Below are 16,690 nucleotides of genomic sequence, written 5' to 3' on the forward strand. Positions count from 1 at the left end.
TCTGCCTCTGAACCTGAAACATGGAGCTGTTTGTGTTGTTGTTGTTGTGCTGTTGTGTTTGCTTTCCTTGCGTTCAGATCGACGCTCTGCACAAACAGCACGCTGGCTGCTTAGGTTGGCAGCGACGCAGGTTGTTAATTATGTTTTCCATGCCAAGCATACAATCACACGGTAATTGGAGTTGGAGCAGAGGATTGTGGGAGTGGAGTGAATGATAATGACTGTGTGGTCATCTGCATCATCATTATCATCAGTATCATCAGCAGCTCGTTCACACTCAAACACACAGAGCAGGAAAACCAGACTGAACCCTCCGAGTCGACGTTACATTCTGAGGAAACACGACGTCTCAGTTTAACACCTTTTTAAAAGAGTCCTTTCACTTCTATAACACCATAAAAAATTCAAAATAACATTCACAGTTTCTCAGAGTCCAGTGTGATGACTGAAGGACGAGTTCACAGTTTTTCAACTGGAGGATTCATCGGGGTTAGTTTCTCCTGTTATCATCATTCCTCCTGTTCATACTGGACAGTAATACATCAGGCACTACAGAACATCTTTAATACACACACATATCAGTAGATTTCAAAGTATATAAAAATATATTTAGGCTATATCGCCCCAGGAGCAAAAGGTGTTAACAAATATTTAATGGGTATATTGCTGGCAGGAAGGAAAAAAGATGGATGATGCATGTTGGACCGACCGTAAATAACTGGATAGATGTGATAATGAAGACTTTCTCTTTAAATTTAAAGATGGACGTCTTCATACAACACTGGGAAAAATATGTCAAACCTCTGAGACCTGATTTTGTTATAATAATGAATTGAGGGAACATCCGTATTTTTTTATTTATTCCTTTTTGTTTTCTCTTTAATGTCCAAATATCTCACTGTAACATGAAGCCAAACTGCTACAAACATGTTATAACATATATATTTATATTATGTGTCTTTATTCATATCTGTCCCTTGAAAATGAAAAGAAACAGATTATGAGTCAATCTAAATGAAAACAATGCTGAGAGACTATATTTCTTCTACAAGATACTTTCTTTTTTATACTTATGCTTTGGAAATGTACTTTATATCTTTCACATTGCTTGTATATCTATTCGCCTGTGGATGAAGAAACAATGCACTTTGACATTAAATAAAGAAGATCCCTTCATAATGCACGTATAATGGAAGTGATGGGGGAGAGAAGTTTATCTATATGATCTGTGTTTGTTCAGATTTGTTTCTCTGGACCAGAAGTTTCCACCACAAGACAAACATCAGTATATGAATGAAATACAGGAGAGTCAATATAAGATTCAGAGTGTTAGTGATGTCATAAAAACATTGAAAAAACTTCATATTCATGGATTTTGTCTCCTGTTTTTATTCTTTGTTACTTGTCTGACTTTGATTTTGGGGGATAACCGTGTTCTCAGTGTTTGGAACTACAGTTCCCATAATGCTCTGAGGGATTTAGCTGAGGGCTTTTATAGTTTTGGCCCATATTTGTTTACATTTAGTCAAATAGTCTCCATTAAAGTCCTGTGAATCAGCTGTTAGCTGCTCCTGTCTGCAGTGTATTTTTTTAGTGGATTTAAGTGGGTTTTATCTCCAGGAAGTCGCATTAACTCTAAAAATATGTTTCATGTCTGTGACTTATGACTTGAAGACGGACAGATGTTTTCAATACAGCTGCAACTAAAGATGATCTTAATTATTGAATCAGTTATTCTCAATTAATCAATTAGTCGTTCTGTCTATAAAAAGGCATGAAATTGTTAATAATGTCTGTCATCTGAGAGACTAAAACCAGCAAATTTTTGGTGTTTTTTGCTTCTAAAATGAGTGAAGCCGTTAATCAATTATCAAAACAGTTGCTGATTAATTCGACTGACTAATCAATTAACCAGCTAATGGTTGCAGCTCTAGTTTCCGGTTATTTCCAGGAGCTGAGCTGAAGTTTCAGTAGTTTTCTGTCTTTTATTTTGTTAGTCACCATCTAACGGCCATTTGGACCGCCACCCCTGCAGAGAGGTTAGGGGGTTTCCCGCTCAGAGCAGCAGGGGCGAGAATGATGGCGAGGGGCGAGTCGGGCCTCGTCTCAACATCCATCAGGGCTCAGTGTTAATGAGTGGAGGGACGAAGGGAGGGGGAAGAAGAGGAGCGAACAGGTGAGGGAGGGGGGAGGCGAGGCTCAGGGGGGAGATGAGGAACGGAGAGGTGAGAGATATTAGTGATGGTGATAAATAAAAAACAACAGGAGGCAGAGAGACAGAGGGGATGATGCAGCAGGAAAGAAGAGTTTCATAAAAAGAAGAAGAGAAGAAGAAAGTAAAGGAAGAGAGAGAGAGTCACGAATGTCAGGAAAAAAGACGCTGAACCTTCTCTGAAGCTGCAAACGTGGGAGTTTCAGCTGCATTTCTAGATTTTTTTATCCAGAATGAAGCCCAGCGAACAGGTGAATGTTGGAGTTAATGTGGAGAGAAGATGGTAAAACATGCACATGTACTGTAGATATCTGAGTATGAGACTGAGAGACATCAGTGTTGGGAGAGATGGAGGACTGATGATGGACAGACGTCACTGAAACAGACTGAATAACAATCTGACAAACATTGATGTAACGTCTGAAATGCACAGTGAAAATGTTGCACCCAATAAAAAAATAAAATACAACATTGTCATTTCCTCAGAACTCCTCGTGCACAGCCAGTGTTTTCAGTCAGGTGCTGCTCGGTCGCAGGAACATATGAGGTGAACATCAGAATATAACACACTGTGACTAATTATCACAGTCTTCATTTTCTCAAAGTGAACATTTTACAACTGACTGAACAGGAAGGGTGTGTTGTGATGTAGAGGGACGGCTGTAGGACCTGTAGTCCATTCTGCTGAAGGAATTTTACTCATCCTCTTCAGTCAGTTGTTTACGGGACTGTGATAATTAGTCATGTGACTCAGATGTATTTGTATTTTATACACCTGTGAGTACTAAGCAGTTGTACTGAATGAACCTGAAGAAGCTGCAGGCGAAACGCGTTGTTCGCTCTTAATAAAGTCACGGTAAAGTCATTACAGTGTGCGCTGGTTCATTTTGATTTTCTCATTGTAATTTCCTGGTTTTAACGTAATAATCACCACCTGCACGTTTTGGAGCTGCACGTTCGTTATATTTGTTCATTAAAAGCATAATCAACATCCTCAAAGTGGCGAAAGAGACTCCTTCTGCTGTTAAGTTGAGACTCGCCTTCAGTTCCTGTTTGCAACATGTATGTTTTATGTTCATTCATCCAGTTATAGTTGTTGCTTAGCTAAAAATATAAATAAATTATTTTTATTTTCACTTTTACAGACTGATCTGACATGAGAAAGTAGGAATATAGAATATGTTTTACAATGTAAAATCAGCTCATTCAGTGTTTCATCGTATGTAAAAGTGAGTTTTCGTAACATTGATGTCAGCGTTTCTTTATTTAAAGAAGGAAAGTTTCCATCCACCTGTTGTTACGCTCAACTTCCAGTTTGTGCAGAAGAAAATCCCATCAGGCGTCGTATAAACAGTACGCTAGTTTCTAAAGTCATTTTTAGTGTTATGCATTTTTTATTTTTCCGCATTATTTCACATCATTTAAGTCGTACATTCAGACGCCAAAAATGATCCATAGTTAACGGGAAGTGACGTGTTTCAGATGACGTCAATATAACGTGACTTTCTTTTCTTTGATAAGGTGATTTTGGCTTGTTAGTCGGAGGCGGGTTGAGTGGACGGTTAGATAGTTGGCAGCTATGCAACAACTGGAACATTTTGACCACGTTTTACTGATCATTTTAACCCAAACAATGATCTCTAAAACGTGTAGACACGACATGCGAAATGGCCTTAAAAATGGCGTCATCTCATCCCATGAGACCATGTTGGTTTTCCGTTGTTTCAGCTTTGTCTGTCGCTCTTTTAATGACGTCGTCTCGTCGTGTCGTCTTCTTCTGCGACGGTTTAATGGCACCGACTGGAGAATTAGCGCCACCTGCTGTTTATCTGCTAATATTCACACAACAGCGGCGGATGGAAACAAACATTCAGAACATTTTACTTTGGAGAACTGGTTGAGAAAAGTAGAAATACAATAATATAAAGAGAGAAATTATCAAAAGCAACAATAAAATAATGAGAGATGTGACAGAAAAACCTGGAAAGTGATGAAACAAAAACAGAGGAACGAAGGAATATGAATAATAAAGAAGAAGATGTAAACTTGGCTCGGCGTTCCTCAGGGCTCGACGTCGGGCTCCAAAATGTTTTTCAGACAAACTTTAAAACAGCAGAAGAAAAAAAACAAGAGAAGAAGAAGCTGCCTGTGATCAGAAATTACCTCCCTGCGTCCCTCCAGGAGCTTCACTCCATCACCAGCTCTCCCATCATGCCTCACCTGACAGAACATTACAGATGCATTATGGGATCTGAGGGAGGTGGGCAAGGGGACGCGGAGCTTCATGAATACTTGATAAGACACGAGACGACCAAACGGAGGTCGCCAGGAGAGCGGGAGGGTCATCAATATTACATCACAGCGCCACACGGAGGGAACTGTCTCGCTCTCTCTGCTGCTTCGTCTCTCTTTTCTTTGTTCCAGGCAGATTTTGGAAAGTTTGACCAATAAAATAAAAGTTTCACAGAGAGAACAGAGAGTATCCTCACCCGTCTGACTGCAGCTGAACAAGGAAAACTCTCCTCTAAGTCTTCTGTTTATAAGCCGACAGTTTCTCCTTCACAGCTTTTCATGTTGATCCGTGTTGAACAACCGGAGGATTTGTCTCTAATCGTTATCAACAAAGTCGATTATGCGAGCAGAAAAAGTCGGTCACTGAAGTCACATCTTCATCACAGAGACTCGGCAAAGATAAGCTGCCGTGAAAAGAGCTCAGCTTCATCCTGTTTGCAGCGTGACTCGCAGCGGGACGCCGCCGCCGCCGCCGCTGTGAAGACAACAAGACTGTAATTACAGGAACGTCTCCGAGGGACAAACCACTGACCTGATTACAAACTTAACTTTATAATGTGGCTCGCTGTGGCGTCACACTGACAGGACTAAAGAAAACACTGAAATAATATGTGTACCAGGTTCAGTAGATCCTCTGAAACTCTTTAGATTACGTCAAAAAGTCTTTGGAGGATTTTTTACAGAGGATTTCCCCTTTTCAGGCTCTTAACAGCAGAATAAACATTTCTCCTCATTCAGTGAAGGACCACACAGAGGTTTAATAGAAGAAACCCCTGAACATCGCCTGTTTCTGTTGTAAATTCATACAAATATCTGCTGCAGTTGATTTACCAGCACAGACTGCAGCAGGAAACATCAGCAGCTCAGACGATGAAGATGCAGTTATAAAGAGACACTACAGAGTGAGTTCAGCAGAGCTCTCTGAACAAAGAGCAGGAAGCATCAGTCTGTTATGTTTCTCTTTCTCTCAGCTCCGTCCTGCATGTTGTTCCTGTCCGCTGTGATGAGACTGAAGCACACAGTTACAGTTATTGTTTACTAAAACTACCCCGTAAAAGAAGTTTAAAAGTTCCGCTAATGGCTCATGAGATAAAACGTGATAAGAACTTGGATTAATAAATACAAACAAAATTAAAGCTGCAAGCAGCGTTGGTCGGGACGTCGCACTCTGGCCCGTCGGGATCACATCATTTTGCTTTTTAAAAATGAGGGATATTTATTACAAGTGTGGTGTGCTTTTATTTTGAAAGTTTGATTGACAGGATGAGAATTTTCTGCAGGATGAGACATGTCTTACAAAATCCAAACCGTGCGAGTTATTACAAAGTTTTTAACAGCTTTTTTTAATCACAGTGTCATAAGTCATGTATTAAACCATTAACGCCCTCGGAGGAGACAGCGTTTGTTCGGGGGGCCAAAATTGAGACAAAGTCTTAATTTGAAAGGCTGATTGTGAACTTCCTGTTGGATTTAGGTCAGGGGTGTCAGTGTATGATTCGTAGGTCTTGATGAGACGAATAATTGAGTTTTGGTTTGATCTCTCTACGACATTCCTACGGGCCATGGCAGCCATTTTTGTTACATAGGTGGCGATGGAGAGCACAATTAATTTTTACATTTTATCAAATTTTTCACCAGACCTGATGCGCGTGCCAAATTTGGTGAGTTTTTGAGCATGTTTAGGGGGTCAAATTTAGGGTTTAAGTCCCGTAATAATAAAGAAAGAAAGAAAGAAACAAACAAACAAACACATGAAAAACAATAGAGGACTAGTGTTTTACACTAGTGTTTTACACTAGTCCTCTGCCTTTTGGGCTCAGTCCCCAATGAGAAGTCAAGTTAATTTCAATCCTTATGTATTATAAACATTACAGTGCTGAGGTTGTATACATGACCTGAAATTAAGTTGTGCAAAATATGTGCAGAAGTAAAGGTTCTGGTAGGTGTAGCTCTAATTATATATTCAATTCAAGTCAAGTCAATTTCATTCATATAGCGACCAATCATAACAAAAGAGCAGAGCAGATCTAGACTGAACTCTTTCATTTACAGAGACCCAACATTCCTCCATGAGCAGCAGCAGGAAAAACTTTAACGGGAAGAAACCTCGAGCAGAACCGGACTGTAGCTGGACGCCATCTGGGTCGGGTTGAGAGAGAAAGGGAGAAAACAATAACAACAAATAACAATATATGTGTGTTATATAGGTGAAGTAGTAAACACTAAATAAATGCAGTCAGTGACGTCTTTGTTGAGCCGACAACTTCAGGAGATTTAACTCGTATTACAAGATGAAAACATGCTCTTCAGTCGACGTCCGCTCCGACTGAGCAGCACTTTAAAGTAAATCAGATGAACTGCAGCTCATTTACATCTGCAGCCTCAGTGAAAACCTCACTAAATAAAAAACTTGCAGTGACCCAACAGTTTGCACCCCTGACAGTAATACGCAGCAGCCTCATAAATATCCTCCTGTGTGTCATCCAGCTGCTGCTACAGCCGAGCGTCTCCAGGGTCAAAAGCTCAGGAACAGAACAGCTACTAAATGAACCCTTCGTTTGCTCAGGTGGTGACAGAAGAAGCAGAAAACATTCAGTATTTCATAAAAACATCAGCAGGTCGTCACACTGCGTCGTTCCCTCAGTGATCGGTGACCTCCTGCAGGGGCCGCGGACCTCAGGTTGGGCCACAGCGCAGGATCTGGTTTATCTGCAGTGTGATGGCTCCCAGCGGGCGGATTCAACATAATAGTTGTTCTGAACGTCGCTCCGTCATTTAAATTGCTAATTATGATGGTGATGGTGAACAAATAAATAAAACATGACCTTCACGTCTTTTATCTCTGACTGTAAAAACTTTGGACGGACGTAAATCAGCTGATGACTCGCCTGTCGTCGGGTAGACGCCGGCGTCTTTTATCAGCTGCTCTGTGAATGTCACAGGAAGACGCATCGTTTTACCTTCTTCTAGTTTGGATGTGAGGAGTCAGCGGATCAGTTCGTTAGTGATGTTTAATTTGTGAAAGACACCACATGATGATACAACATATAAACATCCATGATTTTCTATATTTTTCTTCATGTTTGGATCCAAACCAACATTGAACTGATCTCCTAACAGTGAGTCACACCGCTAATCATCATGAAGAGTTTGGTCAAAGACTAATAACAGCATCATGTAGTTCTGTGTCAGGCGGACGCTACTGAGCATGTGCAGGAAGCTTGTTGCGCTGCAGATCACAACGTCTGGACTTTATACTGGAGTTATTTGAGAAATTTACAAGTGCAGTTATAAAAAATATATTGATTATAGAGGCTTTAAGGATTCTGGTTTCTTCTGAATGCAAAGAAAATGAATCATCAATCAGTAAATTAAGTAAATGTTGATTTCTCCAACGTTTTCAATCTTTGATCTCAGATTTTAAATCTATGACAAAACTACAGTCTAAAAAACTCTAAACTAAAGATTATGTGAACAGATGGCCGTATATATTATGTAAACACCCCACTTATTTATTTATTTATTTTATTTATAATATATATGTTGTTGTAGAAATTTTCTTGAGAAAGAGGCACACGGAGACACAAAGAAAGCATCAAACATTGTTACTTGTTGAAGCTGTAGACGCTGTACAATCCATCACATCATCAGTAACAATTATACAAATGTCCAACAATCATCTTGTATTTTTGGAGAGAAAACTTGTTGTTCAGACGGTCCTTTCTCTAAAGATTGTGAACCCAAACTAGACAGCTTTATACGTCTCCAGGAGCAAAGCTACAAACAGTCTGGTCCCTAAATGGACACTTCCACGAACTGTCACACCTTCTTATAAACAAGTATGGTCTCTAAAACAGCAGGTTTAAGACAAAGATATCTCTAGTTAACCCCAGAGGTCAGCAAGCAACCCTCAGATAGACACAAGTTCAAGAGTTCAACTAGACTACTCACCAACATGTGTCCCCAAAATGACATTACATCACACTCAGTTGACAACAAACATTGACTCCTTAGTTTGAAAACATTTGTAACATCTATACAAAAGATTTATAAAATGATAACCTACTATTCAATTTTCTTTCACAATGTGTATATATATATATATATATATATATATATATATATATATACATATATATATGTGTGTGTGTGTGTGTGTGTGTGTATATATATATATATATATATACACACACACACACACATATATATATGTATATATATATATATATATATATATATACACATATATATATAATTCATTTATTTTGCATCGTGTTAATGGATTTAACTGGGTTTTATATGGATGCAGTGTTGAAATGTTTGTGTGTTAATTAAAACAAAAATGTAAATGTTGAACTTCTGCTGTTCATCACAACTAGACAAACTCCATCCTGTGATGAAGATCATGTTCTATAATCAAAAGCTCCACATCTGCCACTAAATGAACCGTGAGGTCAGATTGTTTTGAGGTTTTATTTCTTCTTCAGGGATCATATTAAAATCTGATACATGGAAACATGAAGATATTCAATAATAGTCTTTATATGTTTACATATATTAACATATATTTATATATTTATATAAACTGTATGTACTAACATGTTAAAGAAACATATCACATGTAATCATATTCATGTTTGCATGCATGTATTTCTAATACGTGTAAAATAAAAACATATATTCAACATAAAAATGTGTATTTGACCTTTTAGTTTTATGAAATCATGACCATTAAAATTTGTCTGCAAAATGTTTTAAAATTGTTGAAAACTTGAAAATGATAATAAATTATTAAGTAAGAAATGTGCGCTTCGGTTTGTGTTGTTGTAATAAAAACTGTTACATGACTGCAAATTAACCTCCACTGATGAATATTTCATTTCAATTTCAATTAGCGGAGACGTGAGTGATGTGAGCTGCTCTGTCATTTTAACAACAAAACAAACTGCAGCTCAGACAAAACACTTCATTTAAACATTTATGTTGCTGCAGATGTAAATCCAGAGAGGAGGAGGAGGAGGAGGAAGAGGAGGATGAAGAAGACAACATACATAATGCAGAAACATGCAGCTATTGGACACACAGCAGCCAGAGAAACATCACATTATTATTATTATTATTATTATTATTAGAAGAAGTGAAAACAGTTGAACAGACTCAGTAGAAACGTCGCCTCTAGATGTCGTTAATTCTATAATTTGGGGAAAGTTTCACTTTGATGAAAAGGTACAAAAATAACGTGATTTCTGGATAAAATAATCACTTATTCAAGATAATATTTTCCTTCAGTGTGATATAATTCATACATTCACATGGACAAATTTGTCACTTTTGTCTTAATTGACTCACTGTGTTTTCACATCCAAAGATTCATAAGCATAAGCAGCGAGCAGCGTGACGTCAGCGCCAAGAGCGACGAGATGAAGTTGAGCAGAGTTCAACTTTCGTCCTGTAGCAACTAAACTAAAGTTCTTAGCAAACATGTCTTACTACTGTATTAATATTAGACTATTTCTACAATTATTGTTCTAGACGTATTCGATAACTAGCATATAACACTTTACTCCCCAGGCTACTAGGCCAACAATGTGATTTTGAAAGTGAATTTTTTATTTTCTAAATCACAGAAATAAGACTTGGCATATTTTTCTTACTAAATAAAACACAGAGGAAACAATTGTATATTTTATCATCCTTGTCATAGTTCTACTACAAACTTGATATTGGCCACAACTGAACGTGACGTCTGCAGCGCTGCATGAACGACCCGCAGCCAGCGAGCAGAGCGCCCCCTGCTGCAGCCAGTGAGCAGCTAGCGAGCAGAGCGCCCCCTGCTGCAGCCAGCGAGCAGCCAGCGAGCAGAGCGCCCCCTGCTGCAGCCAGCGAGCAGAGCGCCACCTGCTGCAGCCAGCGAGCAGAGCGCCACCTGCTGCAGCCAGCGAGCAGAGCGCCACCTGCTGCAGCCAGCGAGCAGAGCACCCCCTGCTGCAGCCAGCGAGCAGAGCGCCACCTGCTGCAGCCAGCGAGCAGAGCGCCCCCTGCTGCAGCCAGCGAGCAGCTAGCGAGCAGAGCGCCCCCTGCTGCAGCCAGCGAGCAGCTAGCGAGCAGAGCGCCCCCTGCTGCAGCCAGCGAGCAGAGCGCCACCTGCTGCAGCCAGCGAGCAGAGCGCCCCCTGCTGCAGCCAGCGAGCAGCTAGCGAGCAGAGCGCCCCCTGCTGCAGCCAGCGAGCAGCTAGCGAGCAGAGCGCCCCCTGCTGCAGCTAGCGAGCAGAGCGCCCCCTGCTGCAGCCAGCGAGCAGCTAGCGAGCAGAGCGCCCCCTGCTGCAGCCAGTTACTGTATCTGTGAGGCAAAAACAACACATAAAAGAAGTTTTTGAATCTTGAATTTTGAGGCACAGGGGTCCAAGTAGAGCCAAACCAAATAACCAAATAATGAATAAATGGTACATTAAAATCAATATTCAGCAGAACAGTGTCTGTTTAAGATTTTAAAACCTGTTGATGAGGAAGAAAGGGAACATGTGTCCAACACGTGTATGTGAATAATATGTAGACTGATATCTGTAAATGCAACAGCGACACATCACAAGTACGAACTTAAAACAGGATATAAATATCATAACCTACAAGTCATTTATATCTGAAGATTTCTATCATGTTTCTGTGGAGCACAAAAAATGACACAAGTATAAATAAATGCAGAAATAAAAAATACAATACATAAATAAATTAAAAATAAATACATGTTGTAATGAAAAAGGACATCATTAAATTAATGTCTTGGATTTATTTTCTACTTTTCCATGAATCATCTTTTATTTAGTCTATTTCTATATTTCTACAATCATTTATTTATGCATTTCTTCATGTATTTACTTGTTTATATTACATTTATTAATTTATTTATTTATGCATTTTTTCATTCATTCAACTTGCAAAGAAACAATATAAAGTAAAATCATGTTTGTAAAATCAGTGAAATGTCCCTTTAATCCTCATGATTGGCTCATTTACACACTGAATATCTTATCCTATATTTTTATTTAACAGCATTAATGTTGTTGAATGAAACTGTCGTCTTCTTAGCAGCAGAATCTTAATTATCCCCCAAAGACGACGTGTTGGATCCTCGTCAGCTGATTAAAGACAGAAAACACAAACAGAAACAATTTTAAGTCACTCATAAACACAAACACACACATATATACATATACATAAATATATACATATATATATATATATATATATATATATATATAAAACAGAAGCTGGACAACATTAAAAAAGTGTTAAAGATTAAAAAGCTCAAACTTTTGGTTCAGCGTGATTGACGTTGTATACTTACAATTTTTTTTCTCTTTTCTCAGCAAAGATTTTTAATGAACAAATAAGTGAAACATCCTGTGATCCGGTTATTCTTTTTTTTTTTTAATTACATAAAAAATTGTGCAGTGAAGGCCAGCGGGGTGATGGAGATGATGGAGGTGATGGAGGTGATGGAGGTGATGTTGGGTGATGGAGGGTGATGGGGGTGATGGAAGTGATGGGGGTGATGGAGGGTGATGGAGGGTGATGGGGGTGATGGAAGTGATGGGGGTGATGGAGGGTGATGGAGGGTGATGGAGGGTGATGGAAGTGATGGAAGTGATGGGGGTGATGGAGGGTGATGGAGGGTGATGGAGGGTGATGGAAGTGATGGAAGTGATGGGGGTGATGGAGGGTGATGGAGGGTGATGGAGGGTGATGGGGGTGATGGAGGGTGATGGAGGGTGATGGAAGTGATGGAAGTGATGGAAGTGATGGGGGTGATGGAGGGTGATGGAGGGTGATGGGGGTGATGGAAGTGATGGAGGTGATGGAGGGTGATGGAGGGTGATGGAGGGTGATGGGGGTGATGGAAGTGATGGAAGTGATGGGGGTGATGGAGGGTGATGGAGGGTGATGGGGGTGATGGAAGTGATGGAGGTGATGGAGGGTGATGGAGGGTGATGGAGGTGATGAGGGTGATGGAGGTGATGGAAGTGATGGGGGTGATGGGGGTGATGGAGGTGATGGAGGTGATGGGGGTGATGGGGGTGATGGAGGTGATGGAAGTGATGGAGGTGATGGGGGTGATGGGGGTGATGGAGGTGATGGAAGTGATGGAGGTGATGGAGGGTGATGGAGGTGATGGGGGTGATGGAGGTGATGGAAGTGATGGAGGTGATGGAGGGTGATGGAGGTGATGGAAGTGATGGGGGTGATGGGGGTGATGGAGGTGATGGAGGTGATGGGGGTGATGGGGGTGATGGAAGTGATGGGGGTGATGGAGGTGATGGAAGTGATGGAGGTGATGGAGGGTGATGGAGGTGATGGAGGTGATGGAGGTGATGGAGGTGATGGAGGTGATGGGGGTGATGGAGGTGATGGAAGTGATGGAGGTGATGGAGGGTGATGGAGGTGATGGAAGTGATGGGGGTGATGGGGGTGATGGAGGTGATGGAGGTGATGGAGGTGATGGGGGTGATGGGGGTGATGGAGGTGATGGAAGTGATGGAGGTGATGGGGGTGATGGGGGTGATGGAGGTGATGGAAGTGATGGAGGTGATGGAGGGTGATGGAGGTGATGGAGGTGATGGGCGGTGATGAAGAGGAGCTCCCTCTTTCCTTATAGCAGCGTTTAAACAGGACTTGATGAACGTCATCTCTGACTCTTTGTGGTGTGTGTGTGTGTGTGTGTGTGTGTGTGTGTGTGTGTGGGTCAGGACAGGTGGTCATCAAGTACCGTGTACATTCGTACAGTCCTGTTAATAAAGGGAGAGGAAATTACTTGATCAGCGTCACAATGAAACAAGCAGTATATTAATTGTGTATATTTGCCAACTCTGCTCAAACCGGTGACCCGGTGACGACTCTCGTCATGAACCGAGCGGGACCATCTCACATCCACACATGTGACCGATAATTGAAGGTCACAAGTCATCTGCAAAGACATTTCAGGTTAATTTCACAATGAAATCACTGAAACAAAGATACCAGTGAGCTTATTAATGCTGACAAAGTTCTGTAACAAAGTCTGTGCTGTATATGAATATTAATGACAAATGTGCAAAGTCTACAGTGCAGCACTACTACAAAGCTTTAATGTACCTGCATGAAACGTGCACATGTGCCACCAATCACCTGATAAAGGTGAGTAATACATAGTTGACCTGAACATTGATGCTGTGAAAAGAGTTGATGGGAATGTGGGTGAAGTCTACGGCAGCTCTGACTTTAGGGAGTCCTATGAAGGAATTAGATTTATATATTATATTTCATATGTAAGTAAACGTCATAGTGATTAATAACATAGTGAACTATTAATGTTTGCCACCTTTGATTTTATAGAAGGCTTCTTTTATAGCCAGCGGGGGCAAACGGTGTGAGAACACTACAAATATATTGAGTAGTTCAGTGAGTAAGAACAAGCTTGTGATTAGTGCAGCAAACAGTATTCTAGCTCAGATTTTCTGCATCACCAACTGACTGCGTGTACGTTCCCGTGACAAAAAAACACAACGCGATGCACAGAGTTCGGACTACTGTAACTGCACAGCTTCCTTTGGTGGCATCATTAAGTTTGCATATGTAACAAATTCCCTCAGCTGAGAATCACTCATAGAGAAAATAACCATAAAAGCCAACGGATCGCTTCGGTCTCTAAACGTTCTCTCCCTCCGAAGGGAACCTCTTATAATTCTGCGTCCACGGGATTCAGCATGAATGGTGACGTCATCTCCAAAGGAGTTGATTAGTGAAAGGTGGCACTTTTTAAATTGTGAACTCTGAACTTAAAGTCTTCCAGAACAGGCTAAAAGAGAACCACCTTCATGACTTTGAGAACTCTGGTTTTAGGCTCAACATACCTCACTAATCTCACTAATCTCACTAATCTCACTGTGTAATACAAACCCTCAGCTCCTCCACATGCTAACAGTTAACATATCATCACATAAATACAAAGAATATACAAATAAGTTTATTAATTGCAGCACTGATTGATAAGAAAAAAGGTTTTGGAGGAAAGAAGCAGGAGGAGAGTTCAGACCAGACTTCAGTTTGAAATTCACTGTTATGATGTTTATGAATGATTTGTGATATTTGCATGTTTTCAGTGATATTTGACATATATTTCTTTTTAACTTTTTATGGTTTTGTTTAATAAGTTTTGCCTTTTTGTTGGTCTTGTTTTTAGCTGTATCACTTGTGATTTTGTATTAATTAAAATGATTAAACATACCATAATGCCTCCAATAGTGGCCGGTGATAATGGACGGGGGCGTGGTCGACACAAACACCTCGGCCCCAAAAACAGGCGGGGGGGGACGGACGAAGGTGGATAAACTCCTGGAGCCTGTTATATATAAACAGTAATAACCTGGATGTAACTCCGGTTCTATGAGTGAGAGAGGAGACGTGATATCATTTAAATACGCGGATAACGAAGCATATGTTGATAATAATGACGGTAGCAACACACTACATGAGCACGGGTAGCCATGGTAACCAGGGTAACTTGGCTAAAGTGTTGAGCATACCTTCTTGAGCGCGCTACAGCTAAGCGTCGCACCGCCAGAACGTTCAGGGTGGAACTAAAGTGCTAGAATTATAGTTCCTGCATGTCGGAGCAAGTGGAAGCAGATCAGAAAACAACTTCGAGGCTTCGTATTAAAAATATGAGCAAATATATCAAACAGCAGGAATTAGAAATAAAGGCGTCTCTCATATAAAGCTGCCTCCAGTAAAGCCTGGTACCTGCTGCAGCTGAGGTAAATAAAGGCCTCGGCCACTAGTAGAGAAATACAGTTTATATCATTTTAACCTTTGCTTTGGCTCATTTTTCACAACAGTTTAAATGAGCAAAACAGACATGAAATTCATACCTGAAACACAAAATGCTGCGAGTATAAAAGACTAAATCAATTCAACATTTCTCCATTTTTTACAGCATCGTCTCTGCTCACTTCATCACCTGCAGTTCATTTCTGTCCTTTTTACTGCTTTCTGTTTTCAACTATTACAGTAAAACATTATCTGACTGAATTTTAGATTATTAAACTGAGGTTTGGTGTTCTGAACAAAACAGAAGTTCAGTCACAATCATCATTTTGTCTTTATGAATGTAAATGTGAGACTTTATCATCTATATTCAGGAATACATTAGATTATTAATAGTGAAGCATCAGTGTTAGAGCAGCATGTTACTGTTGTAGCTGCTGGAGGTGGAGCTAGTTTACACTACTTTATATACAGTTAGCTAGTTTAGTCCAGTGGTTCCCAACCTAGGGGTCGGGCCCCTCCAAAGGGTCAGCAGATAAATCTGAGGGGTGGTGAGATGATTAATGGGAGAGGAAAGAAGAAAAAACAAAGTTCTGATACACAAATCTGTTTTCAGTTTTTGGACTTTTTCTCTAATCTTTGATTTTTGCTGAAATATTGGATCATTTGAACATTTATTGAAATGAAAGCATGTGAGAAGTTTAGAGGGAAAAATCACTATTTGGTGGAGCTGTTAACAACTCATAGACATGTGAAATGTGACCCCGACTACACACTGCTTTTTGTAAGACGTCAAAAGACAAAAAGGTTGGAAACCACTGGTTTCATCTTTAACAATGTGTTGTATTTTAAAAGCTTGTTATATTATCCATTGTGTCAAATCTTCATCTGAAAAGTAACTAAAGCTGTCAAATAAATGTAGTGGAGTAGAAAGTACAATATTTCCCTCTGAAATGTAGAAAATAGCATCACATGGAAATACTCAAGTAAAGTACAAGAACCTCAAACTGAACTTAAGTCCTTCATCGAGGGTCTAAGGTTCAGTTTTTCAGATGAAACATCATAAATTACAGCCTCAAAAATGACCATAAAGTTGAATTAAAACATTTATATTTCTCTCCTATAAGGATGTGATATTCTATCAGGCTGCATTAGTTTTATGTGTATAATGATAATAAAGTTTATCGCTATTAACAAAAAAACTACTATATAGAAACACACATACATCTAAACATATACATGAAATGTAAGTTTAATATAGACAGATACACGTATAAAACATATCAGATGTTGGTGACTCTTGTCGTGTCGTTTGAGTTATTGATATATTTTTATTGATTAAGTCGTTCTAGACAAACTTCTCTCGTATCTTTGTGAACTTATTTCA

Source organism: Thunnus thynnus, chromosome 9 (assembly GCF_963924715.1).
Source record: "Thunnus thynnus chromosome 9, fThuThy2.1, whole genome shotgun sequence".
Taxonomy (NCBI): domain Eukaryota; kingdom Metazoa; phylum Chordata; class Actinopteri; order Scombriformes; family Scombridae; genus Thunnus; species Thunnus thynnus.